The sequence below is a fragment of the Psammomys obesus genome, unplaced genomic scaffold, assembly GCF_907164565.1.
Source record: "Psammomys obesus unplaced genomic scaffold, mPsaObe1.curated_primary_1811, whole genome shotgun sequence".
In the NCBI taxonomy this organism is placed as follows: domain Eukaryota; kingdom Metazoa; phylum Chordata; class Mammalia; order Rodentia; family Muridae; genus Psammomys; species Psammomys obesus.
Genome location: NW_026589732.1, coordinates 643,207 through 666,466, shown reverse-complemented (window position 1 = coordinate 666,466; position 23,260 = coordinate 643,207). Strand labels below are relative to the sequence as shown.

The 23,260-nt window shown below is 42.5% G+C and overlaps 1 protein-coding gene and 1 pseudogene across 1 annotated transcript in view; both read left to right on the top strand.

Moving 5' to 3' along the window:
* The first annotated feature begins 6 nt into the window (after positions 1–6).
* Rnf38 (ring finger protein 38) overlaps positions 7–23,260 on the top strand; it is a 108,327-nt gene continuing 85,073 nt past the window's right edge. The window contains exon 1 of the mRNA XM_055605346.1: positions 7–50. The gene's annotated coding sequence lies outside the window, so the exon portion shown is untranslated. The remainder of the gene's footprint in view (positions 51–23,260) is intronic.
* On the top strand, positions 13,497–13,951 carry LOC129675238 (60S ribosomal protein L23a-like; annotated as a pseudogene).

The following is a 23,260-nucleotide window of genomic DNA, read 5'->3' as shown; positions in this document are numbered from 1 at the left end:
TCGGACGGGGGCGCAGGGTGGCGGCGCCTGCGGCAGAGCGCCCGGAGCAGGTACGGGGTCCCCGGCGGCGCGGGGCGGGGCGGGCTGTGCGGGGAGGGGGGGGAAGGGTCAGCCCGGGGCCAGGGGTCCCGCGGAGAGGGAGGAGCCTTGTCCGCCACAGCTTTGTCCAGCCCGGGAGCCCCCGGGAGCCCCGCACTCCGCCGGGCAGAGCGCCTCACAAAGCGTTTTCGCACCCGCCGGGCTGCCCCTTCCTGCGGGGTGGGCAGGGCAGGACCTCGTGAGGAATCCGCTCTGCCGGGGAGGAAACTGAGGCTTACCGGGGGAAGTGACTTGCCCAAGGTCACAAAGCCAGCTTGAGTCGTGCCTTGGCCGGGAACCAGGGCCACCCTGGAGCTGGCGCGGGCCGCCGGCCGAGGGGGCTGGGAGGAAGCGGAGTCCCCAGCCCCCGAGAACTAGAGTGGTCGGGAGAAGGGGGCCGGGGCCTGCGCCCTGGCACACCCACCAGGGTAGCCAGCTCATTCTGGGCTCTCACGAGGGGTGGGAAGGAGAAACAGGAGCTGTGTTGGGAGCTTAGTGCCCTGGGGAGCCGATTTGGGGAGCCGAAGGGAGAAAGACTCCTGCCGGGGGCGGGGAGAGGGAGTATGTACTCCGAGAGGATTTTTATTGAGGTAGTGGAGCAGAGCTTTGGAAACTTGTCTCAGGGACCGTTTGGTATTCTCCAGGTCATCTTTCTTACCACTGCATAGGCTAAGCCAGCCCAGCGGGAATGAAAGGGAAGGAGGTCTGTTCCTACAGGATCTTTTCCAGGAAATTGCCCGAGTTTTGTTCATGTCCCGAACAGAGAACAGAAATACACCCCCGGCCCTGGTAAAAGCATGCATGCCTCAGAAGGCCGTAAGAGGTTTTGGTAGATGGTCTGTAGGCACAACACTGAAGGGTTCCCAGAGGAAGAGTAGCGAGCTGTCCCAGGCCTGAAGGGGGAAGGAAGTTGGGAGGGTTGGGACAAGTCATTCTCTTGCTAGCTGTACAATGCCGGAGAAATCTGTTCTTACTTGGAGTGATTAGGTGAGTTGCTTTTAGTTTGGGTGCGTCTTAGAAAAGGAGAGGGATGTCAGTTAAAGAGAAGAGCGAGAAAGCAATGGATGGGTAACAGGCAGTGAAGAAAGACGAGTAGAAGCTGTGGAATGGGGAAAAAGGAGAGTGTAGATAGTCATTGTGCGGGAAGGGAGATAAAGGGATTGCTGAAGGGGAGGGAGGAGGGCAGCTAGTTGAGAGAGAAAAGACTGGGATGCTTCAAAAAGGAAACTAAATATGATCCGTTCTCTTCAAGCTGAATGTTGCCTACACTGTAGAGTTTACCTATTGGTCTGACATAATTTCATGTTCTTTGAGTAAGGACAGTTGTAATATTTTATAGACACATGGTGGCCTTAGCATCCTCCTTCATTCTCACCCCTAAGCATACAGGCCCCAACGTGCCTACATTATTGTCTTGGCAGTAAGGCTTGGCAAAAGAGAGAAGACAAAAACTAATTAGCAAATGAATTAATTAAGGCCTTTTGTCCAGATTGACTGTCCTGCCCTGTACCTGAGTTTTCCATCTTGGATGCTGTTGGAAGGGTGCTTTGTGGTTGTGATCCCAGCACTAGGGAGACAGGTAGAGGAAATCAAGAGTTTCAGGCCAGCTCGTCATAGCAAGTTGGAAGCCTGATCAACTTAGGAACATCCTAGGATTTTGTTTTCGCTCTGTATGTGTGTGTGTGTGTCTGTGTGTTTAAAGGTTTATTTTGTGAGTGTTTTGTCTTCAGGTATGTATGTACATTACGTGTACAGTGCCCATAGAGGCCAGAACAGAGTGTCAGGTATTTTGGAACAGGCTGTTGTGAGCTTTCATGTGGGTGCTGGTATCTGAGCCTGGGCCCTCTGCAAGAACAGCCAGTTATCTAAATTGTTGAGCCATTTTTCCTGCCTCAAAGTCCTATTTTGAAATGTAATAAGAAGGTAGAGTGCTTGTTTAGCATACTTCAGGCTTTGGGCTCAACTTCTAATAGAGCAAATAAACCTTGACTGTCAGAAACACATTTAGCAGCTATGTCCATATATATATGCATACATGTATAAGAAAATATTTATCAAAGACTTATAATCAGACAAATGCAGATTGAACAGCAGTACATGCCACTTCAGACCTATCAGCCAGGTACAACATGAATGCTCTGGTGAGTATTAGTAAGATTGTAGGGAAATAAACTTTTGTTGCTTTGTTGTGCTGGGGTAGAACCCAGGGCCTCCTCCCTGATTGGGTACTCTGTCATAGAACTATATCTCTAGCCCCGGGGGAGGGATAGTTTTTAAAAGACAGGGTCTCACTGTGTAGTCCTGGCTGGTCTGGAGCTTGCTGTGTAGACTTAGTTGGCTTTGAACTAGGGAGATGCCCCTTCCCTGCTTTTTGACTGCTGGGATTAATGAACTGTACTTTTATGTACTGTTAGTGAGACTGATAAGTGGGTGCCAGCCACCTTGGAGAGCAGTAGCGTAACAAGTAATCTAGTTGAAAATGGTTGACATACTCATCTATCTAAAATGTGTAAAGACAATAACCAATACAGGAGAGGTACAAGAATCCTGTTCCAGTTCATGTGTTGTACTAGAAGGGCTGTGCATAAAATTTTAGAAAGACCCTTGCAAAGTCTGAGGAGATGGCTCACTAGATAAAGTGTTTGCTATGAAAGCACAGAGACTCAACTTTGGATTGTAAAAGCTAACTGTGGCAGTGTTTGCCTGCAGCCCTGGTGTTGTGGAGTGTGAGTGTGTATGTATTATGTGGAGAGGATGCACCCTGTAATGGCTAGCCAGTCTAGCTGTGGAGTCAATGAGAGACACTGCCTCAAAAAAATAAGGTGGACAGTAGTAGAGGAAGATGCTTGAACTGTCTCCAGCTTTCACATGAACATGCATAGGCAGGAGTACCTGCAAACACATGTGCATTTATTCAAACACTGACCACACACACACACCCAGGGCCCCACACAATTGAATATTACAGTACTGTTAGAAAATAAAAGCAGTAATGGTGTCACGTACCTGTAATTCTAGTAATTTGGAGGCAGAACAAGTTCAAGGCCGGCATGGTTACTTACGAACTTGTCTCAACTCTCCACACATAAACTATAGCTAATTCATTAAAAATGTATGCATATCAGAAACCTGACATGGATTGGGAGGAGCAAATCCCAGAAGAATGTTTACAGAAAATTTCCACTTAATATATTTTAAAAACTCAAAACTATTTGTGGTTATATACATACATAGTAATGTAAATACATACATGGGAACCATAAAAATTCACAAGTAGTGCTTATCATTGGGTAGAAAAGAGGAAGCATGGGATAAGACTGGTATGCAAAGAGCTTTAATTGTTACTTAATGTCACTTAGGTTTAAATCAGGTAATTGCAAAATAAGATTTGCTAATGTTGGATATGGGGTATAGATGTTAAGTATATTATTCTAAATATTTTTCAGATGTCTAAAGTATTTCTCATATGTGTCTCATTTTCTTGTTAATAGAGCGCAAAGTTTTGCCCCATAATACTCGCTCTATAACTATAGCATCTAGTTGTAGATGTGCACTGGCTGTTCCGTACTCAGGCTGGTGCTTTTTTACCCTTTCTGACCTGTAACCTAGTTTGTTCTGAGTAGCTTAAAGAAAAATACGTTGTTACTATTTTTAAGGTAAAAAAAATTATCAATATGGATATTTTGCCTGCATGTATGACTGTGTTCCACAGCATGTGTGGTGTCTGAGGTTGGAAGAGGGTGTTAGGGTCCCCTGAAATTGCAGTTACGGGTCTAAGCAGCTGTGTGAGCGGTGGGAAGGGTGGCCAGTGCTCAGCTGCTGACCCGTTTTTCTAGCCATGGATCATTTTTGTTTTGGAATTGCTGATGGATGTGGAGAATTTGCTAGTTTTCCTAAATTTTCAAGATCAGTTTGAGCTTTGTCAAAAGTGATATGAAAGTGCTTCTGCACATTCTGATTTGCTAGGGAGGGGATGGGCCCACACACCTGGTTCTGATGCTCACTAGCAATTGAGGACTTGTTTGCGATTTGCCAAAGCCCAGTCTCCAGGCTGTTCCTCAGGCTGTGCTTTTCTCCTGTTCCTTGACTGGTATGATCTGAACCACATGATGCTTATCACTTTGAGACCAGGTTGTTTCAGCAGGCCAGCCTTCCTCTCCAGCGTTGTGCCTCAAGCTTCTCAGTGCAGGCGTAGGCCACCAAAATACTTACTCGTTTGTGGAGCATAAAGGAGTGATAGGGGAGTAGCTGGGGAAATGGTTTATGCTTGAAGTACTTGCTGAGCATGGCTGAAGACCAGAGTTCAGGTCCTTTGCTGCAGGTAAATGACGCCAGCCACCTATAATCCCAGTGCTTGGGAGCTAGAGACAGAGAATTTCCCCAGTTAAGCTGGCTGGCTACATTAGTTAAATTGGCAAGCTTTAGGTTCAAGTGAGAGACCCAAGGTGGAGAATCATGTAAGAAGACACCAGCCTCTGCCTGCTATATGACATTCACACCTGGACACACCTGCATTCCCAACATGTGAACATGGGTATGTGGAAATACATATATACATATACAAATACTCACTAAAAAAAAAAATGCTAAGGGTAGGATTGTATACCTTTATCTATGGCCTTCCTTCCCACCCCCCCACCTTCCCACCCCCCCGACAGGGTTTCTCTGTGCAATAGCCCTGGCTGTCCTGGACTCACTGTAGATTTGGCTGGCCTTGAACTCACAGAGATCTGCTTGCCCCTGCCTTCTGCGTGCTGCGATTAAAGGTGTGCATCACCAAGCTCCAAAATCACTACTTCTTTTTCATAGCCTGTTTTTTAGCTCACCTCCCTCTCCTGTGTTTCAGAATAGCTCTAAACTTGTTACACAGCGTAGAATGACCTTGAATTTCTAATCCCTTTGCTTAGACCTGAGTGGTGAGAATGCTGGAATTATAGGCCAGCACCACCAGATGCATTTTTTTTTTGGCAGTGTTAGAGTTTGTTGCATGCTAGCAAGTACTTTACTGAGTAAGTTATATCCCCATTACTCTTTCTAGTTTTCTGTGACAGGGTCTAACGTAGCTCAGGATGGCGTTCAGTTTTCTGTGTTGCTGAGAGTGGTCATGGGCTACAGGTTTTTCCTGCTTCAAATCCCCAGTGCTGGGATTTTAGGCGTGCATACCTGGTTGCCCACGCCATTTAAATCCTGGTTGCCAGCCCCTCTTCTAGGCAGGTGGCTAAGGGGCTCACTCAACAGGACTTTTTAGCGGAATTTACAGACTTCTTTCTATGTCATTGTCAACTATGTCATTTTGTAGTTGGGAGAAGAACAAAACGGGGTCTAACAGGAAGGAAGCCCTAAAAGGTAAATGTGTAGGAGTGTGGGAGGGCCTGGGGTTCATCTCAGCCCCTGCCCACACTGATAAGCATGCACTCTACCCCTGGGCTACACTCCCAGCTCTCATGCCCCCATTTCCTTTTCACATTTACCTACTTTGTGTGGTGGTAGATGCAGATGCAGCTGTCGGCGGACAGCATCCAGGGGTCCATTTTCTCCCTCATGACGTAGGTTCCAGGGACTGAACTGAGGTCAGCAGGCTTGACCACAAGTACCTTTACCTGGTGAGCCGGCTCTCAGGTCTCCTCATGCCTTTCTAAGAGAAAAGTGGTTTATCCCTCTGCAGATAATGGAAATTGGTGTAGTGTTTTGGCTTATTATCTGTATTTGAACTTCAGCTGTTTGAATCCATGATAGAAGTTCAACGTGTTAGGAAATGACTGCTTATCTCTTGATTTGGGAGAGTTTTTTTTCTCCCAGATTTACTAGTTTTCATTAGATGTTAGACTTTTAGGTTTGATTCACTTTAGAATTTTATACTGAAGGTTACTTTCTGATGACAAAATTTGTGAAATGCCTGTTTTTGTTGAGGTGCTTTTTGATAACCCATTTTAGAATTACATTTAGCCATTATAGCATAGCTCCAGGGTGTTTAAAGTTTTTTTCTAATAAATAACAAATTTATTTATTTATTTTAAGCAGGACTGCTATATATATATATATGACCTCCAGAACAGACCACCTATTTCAGGTAGCAAGGGATGTGAAAACCCTTTGACAGGATGAGCACCTAGGGGCTAGCAAAATGGTTCAGTGGATAAAGATGAAGTTATTTGCCACCAAGATGAACTGACTTTGATCCTTTAGACCCACATGGTGGAAGGAGAAAAACTGAGGCCTCCAAGTTCTCTTCTGGCTTCTACATGCAAAAACAAACAAATACATATATTTTCTTTTTTTTTATAGTTATGAGTGTTGAGGCTGTCATCTAAATATAAATAAATGGTAAGTGAGCATTCCACCACTGACAGTCCCAGCTCTTCACCCAAACTTACCATTAGAAGGATTTTAGTTGTGGCTTTTTAACACTACATTAATCTGAATCAAAGAATTGTGATATGCTTTATTATGAGACAGGAGAAATACACACAGAATAAGCAAGAAAATAGCTTTTGGAAAACAGAAATCTTTAAGAAAGGTAAAGGTATTGGTAAATGGAGGTGAGAAACTGGCTGTGTACCATATTTGTTCTTATGTTCTTACAGTGGTCACTTTGGGGAGGTATATTATTTTTCTATCCCTGTTTTCTACTTACTAGCCTAGCATTCGTGAATATCCGAGACCTGAGGCTTTTTAGCCAATTTATTTTAAAATTTATTTATCCACTTGTATTTTCCATTAAGTAGTTGTTTATACTTCCTGCTGTTTTCATTCTTTTTCTTGGAGAGAGAAGGAGGAGCATGTACCAAAGATACACTGGACTTCGTGGTGCTTTTGCAGAGGATGACTACAGTTCCCAGAACAGTTGTTATGGTCAAGTGAAGTGCATTCTGTTGTCCTTTTTATTATTTTAAAGCGTGATTAAGTTCCACTGTGTGTTGATGTTGAAGAAATTATATGTAAATAGAAATGTTTAACAAAAATAAAATGGCCTCGTGTCCACACAAGGATAGATACATTGTGACTAACTGTAGATTCCATCCAGAGTGATTTCACTGTTTTCTTTCTGGTTTTTCTTACCTGAAGATCAGGGCTGTGTCTTGGGTAGGATGGAGACTGAGGTGATGCTGGGCAGGTGGAGGACAATGGAGCTTCCCTGTGTTCTGTGCATGTCAAGTCAAGAGAAGCTATTTCTGCAATTTTGCTTCTGTGGTAAAATATGTGTAGAAATAAAGGAGTGAGAATGTGTGTCTCTCCCTGAATATAACAGTTTGATTTTGTTGAGGCAAATGGAGAAAAGTAGTAAGAGGCAGAAAGGGATCTACGAAAGAAAGAGTAGCCAGGTGGTAGGGTATATTCCTGGAGTTGAAGAGAAGGGGCCTGTCTCATTCTGCATTAGCACCTTTTAGTGCTGCTTGCTAAAACTAAGGTTGGTAAGCTGAAAGTGAAACAAGTTTCATTTTATACTTGCCTTCACAAATATTGAGGAGTTGAATGCTTGTGATTAAATAATAAGTATTTTGTTCTTTTGGCTTTGGGGCTATCTTGCTTAAAATAAAAACTAGGAGCTGGGCAAGGTGGCACCTGCCTTTAATCCCAGCAGTTGGAGAGGCATTGGCAGGGGGATCTGCTGTAAGTTCAAGGCCAGCCTGGTCCACAGAGTCCAGGGCACCCAAGGCTACATAGAGAAACTCTTTCTCATAATCCTCCCCACAAAAAAAAGCCCAACCAACCAACCAAACAAAAACACTAGGTTTGTGTCTCTCCTGAGTTTTTATTACTGCATAAGTGCGTATGTGAGCGTTTCCCTGTAGTGAGAGTACAGCCCTGCTGATCACTGATTGATTCTCTGAAGTGATAGCCTTCATTGTCAGTCCCTGCTGAGTTCTGAGATGAGCCAGAAGGGTGCACTTCAGGGCAGTGTTGCTTGCTTTTCCCCCTTGCTCTTCTTTCTGCTCACGGCCTTCTGGGCTGAACGATTGTGCTTGTCAGGATGGGATCTGCCTCTCTCCATATTCCCATACAGGGAGTACAGAGGCTGAGCAGGATTCTTGATGGTCATCCACAAGAAAATCCCCAAAGGCTGAATGAGTATGGCTGAGACAGGATTGCTGGCAGTTTGAGGCCAGCCTGGTTTACATAGTATTACCAGGTGAGCTGGAGCTACCTAGCAAGACTTTGTCTTAAAAAGAAATAGAGAAAGGGGGCTGGAGAAAGGAAAATCCCTATGAATAATATCCAGCCAAAACCAAGCCCACCATCGTAGATCCTGCTCCTCTTCTTTGCTGCTGCTCATCCTTTTTCCCTGTGAGCCTGAAAAGCACACCCTTCCCGAAATCATACAAAGAGGCTTTGTGCTTTGCGGATGTTCTAAGAGGCGGGATCACTGTAATTATAATTCCCTAAGCACAAGCAAGTAATGGGGGCAGGCAGGGTAAAATCCAAGTTCTTGTTGGTAGGGAAAATTCAGGGGGGGATTAAAAATTATCTGGAGACAGCATCCAAAAGTGGATAATGGATCATTGTAATGCTGACAAGAGTGTGTTTAAGTGAATATATTTCAGAGTTTTAAATCTGCTTTCTGCTAGGTAGTTGAAGCTTTAAAAATCCCAAGACTAGGCCGGGAACATTTTTTCTAATCTGAAATTATAATTGAAAAGTACTTCAGAAGAAGGTGTGTAGCTATCTGCTTGTTTACCTTTATGTTTGCATTGCTGGAATTACTGATTTTGTTCTAGAAAGCCAAATGCATATTTTGCTTATTATTTTTATTTATATGTATATATGAATGTATTTATACTTTTGAATGTGCCCATGGAAGCTAGAAGAGAATGTCAGATCCCTTGGAGTTGGAGTTAATGGGTGAGTGTGGGCTACTGGGGAGCAGAACTTGGTTGGGTTCTCTGCAAGAGCAGCAAGTTCCCTTAACCACTGAGCCATCTCTGGAGCCCCTCTCATGGAGTTTGTTTGCTTTGTTGGAAACAGGCTCTCACTGTGTTACCCAGACACAGTCATCCTGCCCCAGCCCCTTATGTTTTAGGATTACAGCTTTCTGGTTAACCAGCCTGGCTTTCAGGTTTTTCTTCCTCCCTCCCTCCCTCCCTCCCTCCCTCCCTCCCTCCCTTCCTCTTCCTTTCTTCTTTTTTCTTCCTTTCTAGCAGAGAAGTTGATCTTATATTGCTACTACTAGGAAAAAATACTCTGGGATATATGTTGTTTTAAATTAATCAAGTATTTACTTTTTTTTTTTTTTTTTTTTTAAATAGAGACTTATGTAGCCCAGGCTTGCCTCAAACTTGCTATGTATCTAAGAATGACTTTGATGAACTTAGGATCCTTCTGCCTCCACATCTTTAATGCTGAGATCATATAAGTATGTTAGTGTGCTTAGGGCTTCATATATGCTAGTTAAGCACTTTACTAACAGGCCTAGCTATGTTCCTTTGCCCATTTTTTTGTTTTTAAGCGGTTATTTATGTTGTGTATTTGTGTGCACACAAATCTGGACATCAGATGACAATTTGCAGGAGTCGGTCCTTTCCATCATATGGGTCCAGGGATTAACCCAGGTCATCTGGATTGGGGACAAATGCTTTTTACCCATAGAGCTGTCTCACCTGCCCCCAGGTATAAACTCTTAATAGCCACTACTCAATTTCATGATATGCTTCTAAGCTTTGCTGTTAGTTTTTTAGTGAAAATTGTTTTTCTTCCTTCCTTCTTTCTTTCTTTCTTTCTTTCTTTCTTTCTTTCTTTCTTTCTTTCTTTTCTTTCTTTTCTTTCTCTCTTTCTTTCTCTTCCTACCTATGTGCATTTTATTTATTTATTTATTTATTTATTTATTTATTTATTTATTTAGTCTCTGAAACAGGTTTCTTTGTATAGCTCTGACTGTCCTCACGATATAGACCAGCCTGGCCTTGAACTCACAGAGATTTGCCTGCTTCTGCCTCCTGAGTGCTGGGATTAATGGTGTGTACCACTACTGCCAGGCTAAAAAAATTTAAAAATTTCTTTATGTGTGTGGTTGCTTTTTCTACATCTATGTCTGTGCTATACATGTGTGCAGTGCCCAAGGATTCTAGAAGGCGGCACTGGATCCCCTTGGAACTTGAGTTGCTGTTGGCAGGGGAACTCTGCTTCTCTGACAGTACAGTTAATGCTGCTACTGCTGAGCTGTTTCCCCACCAGACTCAGCCCTGCCAATATTATTTGTTTTTTTGAGACAGGATTTCACTATGTAGCCCTGGCTGTTTTGGACTCACAATATAGGCCAGGCTGGCCTTGAACTCACAGAGCCTCCCTTAGCCTCCTGAGTGCTGGGATTAAAGCCTGGCCAGATATTTTTGAGTGTATGTGCCTACCTGTGTGCCTGTGTGCACTTGAGCACACACATGTAAAAGAAGTAGAAACTAGAAGAGGGTTTTGGATCCCTGGAGCTGGAATTACAGGTGGCCATGAGCTGCCACCTGGGCATCTGGAACAGTATATGCCCTCAACTACCAAGCTACCAAGCCATTTCTCCAGCCTCATTCATTCTTTTCTCTTTCTTTCTTTCTTTTTTTTTTTTTTTTTTTTTTTTTTTTTTGTAGGGTCTCACTATGTAGCCCAAACTAACCTAACTGAATCCTTTTAGGCCTCCTAAGTAAGGCTTATAGGCAAGTACTATCATATCCAGCCTGGTTTTTCTCAGTATGTAAGTGGTCACTGTATTACTTATCACTGGTATTTCAAATAGATTGCTCTTAAGAAGAGAGAGAAAGAAATGCACTAAATAACTGTTTATAGACATGAACTCAGTTGGTGGAATGCCTGCCTAGCATTTGTGAAGCCTGGGTTTTGTTCTCACCACCCTGTAAACTAGGTATGGTGACACACCCTATAAACCCAGCACTTGGGAAAGGGAGGCAGGAGAAGTTCAAGGTCGTCCTTGACTGTGGAGTTAAGGCTAGCTTGGGCTATATGGGACTCTGCTACCTAAAACAAAACAAAACAAAACAAAACAAACAATCTCAAAACAAGCAGTATAAGCCTAGAATGGTAGACCATAGTATTTTTAGGGTAAAGATAAAGGTTCTGTCCATAATTTATATTGACATATGTTCAATGTAGGTTGATAACATGTCCCTAATGGAAATGCACAGCTATGAGCTGTCCCATCTTCTGGGAGTCATGTTCACAGTTGGACTTTGACTCTTGTTTTTAGCATGATTTTATCCTTGTTTAAAAAAAAAGTCAGACTTAAACTTATCTCCACATAAATACTGCTGGAAACTCCCATCATAAAGAGCCTGTCCAGCCTGGGTGTTGATAGTACACACCTTTAATCCCAGCATTCAGGAGGCAGAGGCATTTGGATCTCTGAGTTCAAGCTAGCCTGGTCTAGGTCTAGCCAGGGCTACAAATAGAAACCCTGTCTCGGAAAAGCCAAACCAAACAAACAAAAACCATAATCACCCCAGCAGCAACAACAAAAAACAGATCCTATTCAGGTTCTATATTTGCAGCTCAGTTTGTAGAGTACTTCCTCAGCATTCGTGAGGCTATAGGTTCAATCCTCAGTAAAACCCTGTCCAAATAATCCTTTGAAAAGTTGGCATTGGCATACTCATAGTTTCACTTTCTCATGAGGTGATGCCCTGTGCTACCATGGGACTCTCAACAGTAAGGGGGCCATCGTCAACCTTTAATTTCTAGAGCTATCAACTAAAATAACATGAAAAATTTTAAAAATTTTTAAAATTTTATTTTAAAAAATAAAAAAAATTTACTCTTTCACAGACATGAAGTTCTTGTTGTATAGGTCTTTGACTTCCTTTGTTAGAGTTACCCTTAGATACTTCATATTATTTGTGGCTATTGTGAAGGGTGAGGTTTCCCTAATTTCTGTCCTAGTCTGTTTGTCATATGTATACCTGAGGGCTACTGATTTTTTAAAATTATTAATCTTGTGTTCAGCCACTTTGCTGAAGGTGTTTATCAGCTGCAGGAGTTCTCTGGTGGCATTTTGGGGCTCACTTATATATCCTCTCATATCATCTACGAATATCAATCTTTTAACTTCTTCCTTTCCGATTTGTGTCCCTTTGATCTCCTTTAAGTTATCTTATTGTTCTAGCTAGAACTTTTAGTACCGTATTGAAGAGATGGAGAGAGTGGGCAGCCTTGTCTTGTCCATGATTGTAGTGGTATTGCTTTAAGTTTCTCTCCATTTAGTTTGATGGTAGGTATTGGCGAACTTCAAGTCTTTGAAGAAAGAAATTGAAAAAGATACCAGAAGATGGAAAGATCTCCCATGCTCATGGATTGGTAGATTAACATAGTAAAAGTGGCCATCTTACTAAAGGCAATCTATAGATTCAGTGCTATCCCCATCAAAATACCAACACAGTTTTTCACAGACCTTGAAAGAACAATTCTAAACTTCATATGGAAAACAAAAAACCCAGAATAGCAAAAACAATCCTATACAATAATAGAACTTCTGGAGTTATCTCCATACCTGACCTCAAACTATACTACAGAGCAATAGTAATAAAAACTTCATGGTACTGGCATAGAAATAGGTTGGTCAATGGAACCCAGTTGAAGACCCAGAAATAAACCTACACGCCTATGTGCACCTGATTTTTGACAAAGAAGCAAAAACCATGCAGTGGAAAAAAGCATCTTCAACAAATGGTGCTGGTCAAACTGGATGTCTAAATGTAGAAAAAAATGCAGAATAGATCCATATTTATCATCTTGCACAAAACTAAAGTCCAAGTGGATCAAAGACCTCAACATAAAACCAGATAGAGTAAATTTGCTAGAGGAGAAAGTGGGTAAGAGCCTTGAACTCATTGGTACAGGAGACAACTTCTTGAACAGAACAGCAACAGCTCAGGCTCTAAGATCTGATTTGTTGGTGGCCCTCTTGAAACCGAAAATCTTCTGTACAGCAAAAGACACTGTCATCAGAACAAAATGATAACCTACAGACTGGGAAAAGATCTTCACCAACCCCCTACATCCAACAGATATCCAAAATATATGAATAACTCAAATATAGAGCTAAACAGAATTCTCAACAGAGGACTCTGAAATGGTGGAGAAGCACTTAAAGAAATGTTCAGCAGCCTTAGTCTTAAGGGAAATGCAAACCAAAACAACTCGGGGTAGGGGGTTGTCGCTGGAGAGATAGCTCAGAGGTTAAGAACACTGGCTGCTCTTCCAGAGGTCATGAATTCAATTCCCAGCAATCACATGATGGCTTACAGCCATCTGTAATGAAATCTGGTACCCTCTTCTGGCATGCAGGTGTACATGCAAATACAACATTGTATACATAATAGGTAAATAAATCTTTTAAAACAACAACAAAAAAGAACTCTGATATTCCATCTTACACCTGTCAGAATGGCCAAGATCAAAAACTCAAGTGACACCTTTTTGCCAAGATGGCGCTGAAAGCTTCTGCCCCTCCCAAAGCTGAAACCAAAGTGAAGGCCTTGAAAGCTAAGAAGGCAGTATTGAAAGGTGTCCACAGCCACAAAAAGAAGATCTGCATGTCACCCACCTTCCAGCAACCTAAGACCCTCCAGGTCTGGAGGCAGCCCAAATACCCTCAAAAGAGTGCACCCAGAAGAGAAACAAGCTTGACCACTATGGCATCATCAAATTTCCCCTGACCACCTAGTCAGCCATAAAGAAAATAGAGGACATCACACTTGTGTTCATTGTGGATATCAAGGCTAACAAGCACCAGATCAAACAGGCTGTGAAGAAACTCTGTGACATTGATGAGGCCAAAGTTAATATCATGATAAAGTCTGAGAGAGAAAAGAAGACATATATTCCGTTGGCCCCTGATTATCATGCTCTGGATGTTGCCAACAAGACTAGGATCATCTAAACTGAGTCCAGTTGGTTAATTCTAAATATATACTTTTTCCACCATAAAAAACAAAAAAACCAAAAACCTCAAGTGACAACACATGCTGGAGAGAATATGGAGAAAGGGGAACACCCTTCATTGCTTGTGGGAGTACAAACTTGTACAACTTTGGAAATCAATCTGGCACTTTCTCAGAAAACTGGGAATAGTTCTACCTCAAGACCCAGCTACACCTCTCCTGGGCATATACCTGAAAGAAGCTCCACCATACAAAAAGGACATTTGCTGAACCATGTTCATAGCAGCTTTCTTCGTAATAGCCAGAAGCTAGAAACAACCTAGATGTCCCTCAACCAAAGAATAGATAAAGGAACTGTGGTACAGTTACATAATGGAATACTACTTAGCCATTAAAAACAAGGAAATCATGAAATTTATAGGCCAATGGATGGAACTAGAAAAGATCATCCTGAGTGAGGTATCCCAGAAGCAGAAAGACACACATGGTATACACTCACTTACAGCCAGATTATAGTCATACAGCACAGGATAGACATACTACAATGCACAGACCCCAAGGAGTTAAGTCCAGTGGGCATCTTTGGCTTCATGTTGGCCCACTACTAGTTAGGGGAATAGGGAATATCTCTGACATGAACTATGTTGCCTGCCTTTTGATCACTTCCTCCTGACGGGACTTCCCTGCCAGGCCACAGAGGAGGAAGAGAAGCTCAATCCTCATGTGAATAGATGAGCTGGGGTGTCTGGGTTGGGGGGCTCCTCTATTCTGAAGATAGGGGAGAGAGGATGTGAGAGGGAGGGTGGGTCTGGGAGGAGAGGAGGGAGGAGACTATGACTGAGGTATAAAGTGAATTTAAAAAATGAAGATTAAAGAAAAGCCTACATTAATTTGATTGCTAAATTTTGTGAGACTGAAAATTACATTAGTGGGCTGGAGAGATGGCTCAGAGGTTAAGAACACTGGCTTCTTTCCCAAAGGTCCTGAGTTCAATTCCCAGCAACCATATGGTGGCTCACAACCATCTATAATGAGATCTGGTGCCCTCTAATGGCATGCAGGTGTACATGCAGGCAGAACACTATATACATAAAAAATATTTTAAAAAAAGAAAATTACTTTAGGAGGTGCTAGAGAGATGGCACAGTAGTTAAGCACTTACTGCTCTTGCAGAGGATCAGGCTTCAGTTCCAGAGGATCTAGTGTTTTCTTCTGACCTCCACAGGCAACAGGCACAATCATGGTGCAAATATGTGCAGATAAAACATTCACACAGAAAATTTAGAGAAAGCATAGGTAACTATCTATACTTATTAGTTTTCTTTACAGGAACTGTGTAGTGTGTGTGTGTGTGTGTGTGTGTGTGTGTGTGTGTGTGTTGTATCTGTGAATCTGTGTATATACCTATGCTGCAGCATGTAGTGGAGATCAGAGGAAAACTTACAGCAGTTGATTCTCTTTCTAGCACGGGAATTTTGGGGATCAAACTCAGATTGCCAGGCCTGGTTGCAGGTTCCTTTATCAGTAATCCATTTTACTGTCTCTACTTTTTTTAATCTTGTTGTTTTATTTTTTGAGACAGGGTTTTTCTGTGTAGCTTGGCTGTCCTGAACTCTCTTTGTTGACCAGCATGGCCTCAGACTCACAGAGATCCTCCTGCCTCTGCCTCCCTGGTGTTGGTATTAAAGGCGTGTGCCACCCCACCTGTTGGCTGTAAGGTTTTCTAGAGTGGTAGTTCATGCTTATAATTCTAACATGTGGGTGGTTGAGGCAGGATTAGTTCAAGTCCAGCCTGGGCTATGTATAGCATTTCATAAAACCAAAATAATAGTTCCTCTTTTAGTCAAGTATGTTGATCAGAGTGATTTTTATTTTAACTTAAATTGTCCACTGGATAATTATTATCAGGACTGTTTCATTTGTAAATATATTGTTTTTGAAAAATTAACTCTTGACTATTTCACTATAGTCTGGTAGCCACTAAAAGTAATGATTTGATAAACATGTCTACAGTGCACTAGGCAGAGTTAGGGTTTCAGAGATGATGCAGACATACGATGGCGCTTTATTGATAGAGTCTGACAAGGGGCTAGCATAAGAACAAATATATTTTAGAGATTCTTAGCCCTTAACAGAGGACAGAGAATAAAAATTAACCAATAGTGTGATATGACTGGCTATGGTGGTGCACCCTGGTGGTTCTAGACTTGAGGGGTGGAAGGCAGGAGGAGTAGTGGGCCATCTTGTATTATAGGAACCCTTGTTTAAAAAAGAAACAGAAATAGGTACAGTATGATGACCCTGAGTAATCTTCTTAAAACACACCCTCCAGTCACCAGAGATGGCTCAGTGGATGAAGCCCTTGCCATACAAGTGTGAGCACCAGAGTTTGGATTCACCTGTACTCCATGAGTGCAGGCTGCCAGTGGGTGTGGCAACCCCCCTGTAATTCACGTGCTCAGAAAGAAGATGTGGGATTCTCAGAGCAAGATACTTAGCTAGAGTAGGCTAGCCTTAACAGTGAGTTCTGGATTCAGTTGAGAGACCCTGGCTCAGTGAGTATTAAGGTTGAAAGAATTGAGGAAGACTCCTGATGTCAGCCTTGGGCCTCCACACTTATGTGCAAACACCACATGCTCCTGGACACATGTACCCATGCACATGTGAATGCACATACATGCAGACATGCACAGCACATTGCTTATTTGAGAGGGAAGTGTGTGTGTGTATACTTTTTTTTAAGCTTGGGGCTGTAGAGATGGCCCAGTGGTTAAGAACACTGGCTGCCCTTCCAGAAGAGCCAGGTTTTATTCCCAGCACTCACATGGCAGCTCACACCTGTAACTCCAGTTCCAGGAGCTGTGGCCTCCTCAGGTATCAGGTGTGAACGTAGAGCTCAGGCATACATGCAAACAAAACACCCACACATGTAAAATAAAATAAAATAAAATAAATAAAAGTTTGGGCCAGTGAGGGGTCTTATCAGGTGGAGGCACCTGCCTCCAAGCCTGACAGCCTGAGTTCAGCCCTTGGGAACCACATGGTGGAAGGAGAGAACCAACTTCTGCAAGTTGTTCTGGCCTCAACACAAGCAGTTTGGTGCCTGCTCCCCCCCAATAAGTAAAACTAGAATTTTTTTTTTGGAAAAACAAAAATGGCTTTTTTTGGTCTAGTATTTAATGTCAGATCTTCTTCTAATCTATTCTTGCTTCAGTTTGATGTGCATATTCTCTTTCAAGTGATTTCTCCAATCTTTTTATACTTCACACATATAGGCCAGAGGTGAACCTTAGGCATCTTGTCTTAGGCACCATCCACGTTGATTTTTGAAACAAGATTTCACATTGGCCTGGGGCTTGCTGTTTGGCCAGGCTGGCTGCGTCAGCCTTGCCAGCTCTTGGATTATAAAGCAGCCCGGCCTCTGCCTCCTGCTTGTTAGAATCACAGACATGAGCTACTATGCCCTTCTTATTTTTTTTGAATTTCTGGATGACATTGGCCAGTTAAAGTGTCCTTATTTTGTGAGGCTCTATTGTAAGTAATGCACGTGGATTAATTGATCCTCAGCGTAGTCCTCTAAGGTATATGCTACTGCCATACTTACTGTGCAGATAAGTCAACTGGGGCGGAGAGGGCAAATAACTTAGTAGTAGATACACACAGCTTTTAGTGATGTTATCTGTGGAGCTGGGGGTGGAGCTGGGTGGTAGAGTATTTGCTTGGTATGCACAAGGCCTTGGGTTAAATCCTCAGCAGTGCCCCTTACAAAGGTGTCTTCTGGGATAGCACTGAGGCAGCTCTAGACTCTGTTCTTCACTGCATTTCACTTCGAGTTGGAGAGCCTCCCTCCCTTTTTTCTTTCTTTCTTCTTCAAGACAAGATTTCTCTGTTTAGCCTCTGTTTGGCTGTCCTGGAGTCACTTGTAGACTGACTGGCCTGGAACTTGGAACTCGGAGGTCTGCCTGCCTCTGCCTCCCTGAGTGCTGGGACTACAGGCAAGCGCCACTGTTCCCAGCTTTGGAGACTCTTTCTTAACTCAGAAGTGAGTTTTGGTAACAAAACACTGCACATGAATATAAGTAAGGTATTTTATCTTTTGAGTCAGGGATCCTTTAGTTTCTGACTCCCCAGTGGATTACAGGTGTGCACCACCAAACCCAGCAAGAATAGGAAGTCTTTGTTCCGTCCTGAAAAATACATATATTTTTAAAGTTCTAGCCGGGCAGTGGTTCATGCCTGTAATCCCAGCATTCTGGGAGGTAGATGCAGGTGGATTTCTGTGACTTCGAGGCCATCCTAGTCTACAAATCAAGTCCAAAACAGCCAAGGCCACACAGAGATACCCTGTCTTGGGAAAAAAAAATAGTTCTAAATTACACATGTTAGATGTGTCATTTCTTCTCCTCCCCCTTCTCCTCTTCCTCTAGTCATTCTTTTAGTTATGGTCTGCTGCCAGGAACTCTTGATCTTCGTAATGTACAGGTGTGAGCCCAACTTCATTATTTAGTATTTCATTTTAGAAGTGGGAATTGTGTTTGTGTCCTGGAGTAAAGTCAAATTGAGTTAAACATATTAAAATTGTTTTGTTTGTTTTTTCGAGATAGGGTTTCTCTGTGTAGCCTTGGCTGTTGTAGAACTCACTATGTAGACCAGGCTGGCCTCAGAATTCACAGAAATCTGTCTCTTGAGTGCTGGGATTAAAGATGTGTGACACCAGGCCCGGCCTTGATTCTAGAATCTTAACCAAGTGCTTTTTTGGCTGCTTAAGCAAACTTATTAAAGAAAAATGTGACTGTTTGTAGGACCTTCCGAATCTTTTTATGTGATTACAGTACTCTAGTGTCTTCTCTCCAAATCAGGGTAAGAACAGATATTTGGGTTTGGGGATTTTAGCCTTAATTTCCAGACTGGTGAAATGGCTCAGTGGGTAAAAGAGCTTGGCATGCAAGATTCCTGGAACCCATAGAAATACCTGGACCTGGTAGTGTACACCTATGACCCCATCACTTCTGTGGCGAGATAAGAGGTGGAGGTAGAATCATCTGAGGCTTGCAGGTCACCTAGCCGAGAGTGTACTGCAGGGCAACAAGAAGGAGAGGCCTTGCCTCAGAACAGGGTGGCGGGTGAGACCTTTGGCTTCTCTACCACCTTAATTTCTGATTAATTCTGATTGCTAAAGGTATGCTAAAGTAAAATCATATTCCTTTATTCAGCAGCATAAGACTGTGAACATCCAAGCATTAGTTGGAGAGCTGGAAATTGTGTTGATGTTTGAGACTGGGTTGTTCGAGGAAGATACCCAGCATAGTGATTTCCAAATGAACTGTCTCAAAATTGCTTGCAATGTTCGTTGTTTCTCTATCAGTAGTTAGGTCATGAGTGGCCTGAAGTGGGAATCTCACATAATAAGTCTCCTTTTAACTAGTTAATGTGTGTCCGAATAAGCTCCTGGGCAGTGGTAGGCCATTCTAGGAAACTGTTTAGAAAATGGTCTGTGGAAAAGTAGAATTTTAAGGTCCAATTTAGGTGTAATACTTACTGACTTTTAGAAAAATGGCCTGCTTTTGAGTTATGAATTACCAACTCAAATCTTTTTTACCCTAGTTTGCTTGTGGATACGTAGGAAAAATGAATTCTGTCTTTCAAAATTGCTGAATAACGTTGAATTAATTCATAGAAGCAAGGCCTTTCTCTATAGTTAATAGGTCGAGTGAGGACTGATTAATGCAGACAGTTGCAGAGAATCATCTGAGAATACAGACTCACACTGGTTTGAGTTTCTTAATAATTCTAGTTTCAGAATATATCTAAAGCAGTGGTTCTCAACCTGTGGGATGCAATACCCTTTGGGTGTGGGTGTGGGTGGGTCACCGACCCTTTCACAGAGGTTTCCAATAGACTATCAGAAAACATAGATATTTACGTTAGGATTCACAACAGTAGCAAAATTACAGTTATGAAGTAGGTCTGGAATAATTTTTATGATTAGGAGTCCCTACAACCTGAGAAACAGTATTAAAGGGTCACAGCTGTAGGAAGGTTGAGAGCCACTGAATTAGTGTGTGCTCTTTGCAGGAAGAGGGTGTTAATTTTGTTGATAACAAGGACGTGAGCTAAGAGATTGTGTGACCTTTATTACCCATGGTTTCTTTGAAACTGCATGCATTGTTGGGAGCAGTTAGGAGTAATGGTCATGTAACAGTATCTTTAAGATTTAGATAAAAGATGCTGTTAACAAACATAGACACACTTCAAATCCAAGGCCAGCATGGCAACAAGTCAAAACATCATATTTAAAAGCATGTAGCTGGGCAGACTTGTCCTGAGTCTTCTGGCCTGGGACTGGTCACAGGCCAGCACCTTTGCTTCATTTAAGAGAAAAAGTGAACACCGGGCATGGTTTCAGATGCCTATAGGAGGTTAGTGTGGGCTATTTGAGATGTTATCTCAAACCAGCAAATAAAAAAACGAGGTGGAGAGTGATACTCCAACCAAGGACCATTCACAGAGATAACCTAGAACCCTTGCAAAGATGTCACCCTGCAGCTCAGTGTCCAAGTAGGTTCCCTAGTAATGGAAACAAGGACTGCCTTTTCTTTTTTCTTATTTTTAAAGATTTATTTATTATATATAAGTATGTTGCCTGCATGCAGGCCTACACAGCAGAAGACAGCACCAGAGCTCATAGATGATTATGAACTAGTATGTGGTTGCTAGGAATTGAACTCAGGACCTTTGGAAGAACAGCCAGTGCTCTTAACCTCTGAGCCGTCTCTCCAGCCCTTAACAGGAATTTGTCATCATATCTTTTGAATTATGCTGTTAGAGAAAGATTTTTTTTTTTCCTTTTGAGACAGGGTTTCTTTGTGTAGCCCTGGCTGTACTGGACTTACTTTGTAGACCTGGCTAGCCTTGAACTCACAGAGACTGCCTGCCTCCGCCTCCCAGATTGCTGGGATTACAGACATGTGCCACTGCACTCCGCTAGTTTTTTATAAATGAACTAATTTTAAAGCTGAATCTATTTAGCCAGGCTGGCCTAAGACTGGAGATCCTCCTGCACTCCGAGCATCTAGTGGGGCTAGGATTTTAGGGTGGACTCTACTCCTGGCTCTAAATTGACTTGGTAACCTAAATTTTTTTCGAGGTTTTATTAATTTTTTTTTTCATAGAGTTTTCTTAGGTTGTCTAGTTAGGCAACTTTCTTTTTTCTTTTTAAAGATTTATTTATTTATTATGTATACAGTGCTCTATCTGCATGACACCTGCATATCAGAAGATGGCATCAGATCTCATTATAGATGGTTATGAGCCACCATGTGGTTGCTGGGAATTGAACTCAGGACCTTTGGAAAAGAAGCCAGTGTTCTTAACCTCTGAGCCATCTCTCCAGCCCCCAGGCAATTTTCTTATTGACACTGTGAATTTAGACTCCTTTTTAATATTTTCCTTTGCAAGAGTATCTCTCCAGTCCAGCGTTGACAGTTCTCAGGCAGGCATGGTGATGCACGCTTTTAGTCCCAGCAAAGGGAGAGGCAGGTGGATGTCTGAGTTCAAGGCCTACATAGTGAGTTGCTCTGTTACATTTTTTTCTTTCCTATTGTGATTAATATATAACTGTAGTGTCTTGAGGGTGTTAATTGCTGGATTGACTGTGGCTGAAGCCTGATGAGTTAAAAGACAATTTTTTATTTATACAGAGCCTTTTTCTCAGGTTTGTGTCACATGGTTTCAATTCACTCACCTTCATTGTTTTGTCTGTTGAGCTGTTTACATGCTGAAGTTTGATAGTGAGGTTCAGTGGTGCACAGTTGTAATCCTAGCACTCTGGGAGGCAGAGACAGACTCAGGCGGGATCTCTATGAGTTCCAGGATAGCCTGGTCTACAAAGTGAGTCCAGCCACGGCTACACAGAGAAACCCTGTCTCAGGGGAAAAAAACAAAAACGAAAAGGACCAACCCAACATATGCTGAATTTTGTTTGCAGTATGGTACTGCATTTGAATTTCTGGAATAAATTTCACAATTCTGGATTTACTTATGTTATTTGGGACTTTGATGTGTATTTGATGTGTATTTGAGGGAGTGCCTTTCATTTCCCTTCCTATGCTATTACTGGTGATTAGGACTTTGGTAGCAAATATTTGTTAGAAAAATATTTTGTATTAGTTTATTTAACTCAATTTCTTTTTCTTTCTTTCTTTTTTTTTTTTTTTTAAGACGAAGTTTCAAGGTCTCACTATATAATCCCAGCTGGCCTAGAACTTGAACTCAAAAGAGATCTACCCGCTTCTGTCTGCCTCTGCCGTCAGAGATCTGTGATAAAGGTTTGTGCCTGGTAGAAAAGGGAGTCATATCCAGTAAGAGACTTACAGGTCTAAGTGAGCTGCCTGATGTGGGTGCTGGGAACACAATTGGCACCCTTTGCAAGGGTATCTCTCCAGTCCAGTCTTACAGGTCTCAGACAGGCGTGGTGATGCACGCCTTTAGTTCCCATAGCAGGCAGAGGCAGGTGGATGTCTGAGTTCAAGGCCAGCCTGGTCTACATAGTTCCAGCATAGCCAGCACTACATAGAGAGACTCTGCCTCAAAAAAGAAAATGAAACAAAACAAAAAACAGAAGACTTGCTTATGCTCCAGCCTCTAGGTGCTGGTTTTATAGGCATGCACCTATTTGTTTAGCCTGAGACTGAGTATTATTTCTTTTGATAGCTACCTTAAAATGTGCTTGTGGGAGGCTGGAGAGGTGGCTCAGGGGTTAAGAGCATTGTCTGCTCTTCCAGAGTATCTGAGTTCAATTCCCAGCACCCACATGGTGGCTCACAACCATCTATATTAGGGTCTGATGCCCTCTTCTGTCATGCAGGTGTACATTTAGTCAGAACATTCATATACATAAAATAAATAAATCTTAAAAAAAAAAAAAAGTACTTGTGAGTTTGTCAGAGTCCCATGGTGGGGAGGTCTGACAGTGTAGAGCAGGTTGCATCTTGCAGAGCAGAATCCTATTATTATTATTATTATTTTTTAAACTACTTAATTAAAAAAAATTTTTTTTAAGTTGGGTGGTGGTGGCATACGCCTGTAATCCCAGTACTCTGGGAGGCAGAGGCAGGTGGATCTCGGTAAGTTCGAGGCCAGCTTGGTCTACATTGACAATACAGGATAGCCAAGGCTACACACAGAAAACAAACAAACAAAAGTGCCTGTGATTGCCAGGGTTTGAGTGTGGAAGTCAGAGGACAACTTGTAGGAGTTGGTTCTCTTCTTTTACTGTTTATATCCTGATCAAGCTCAGGTCATCAGGC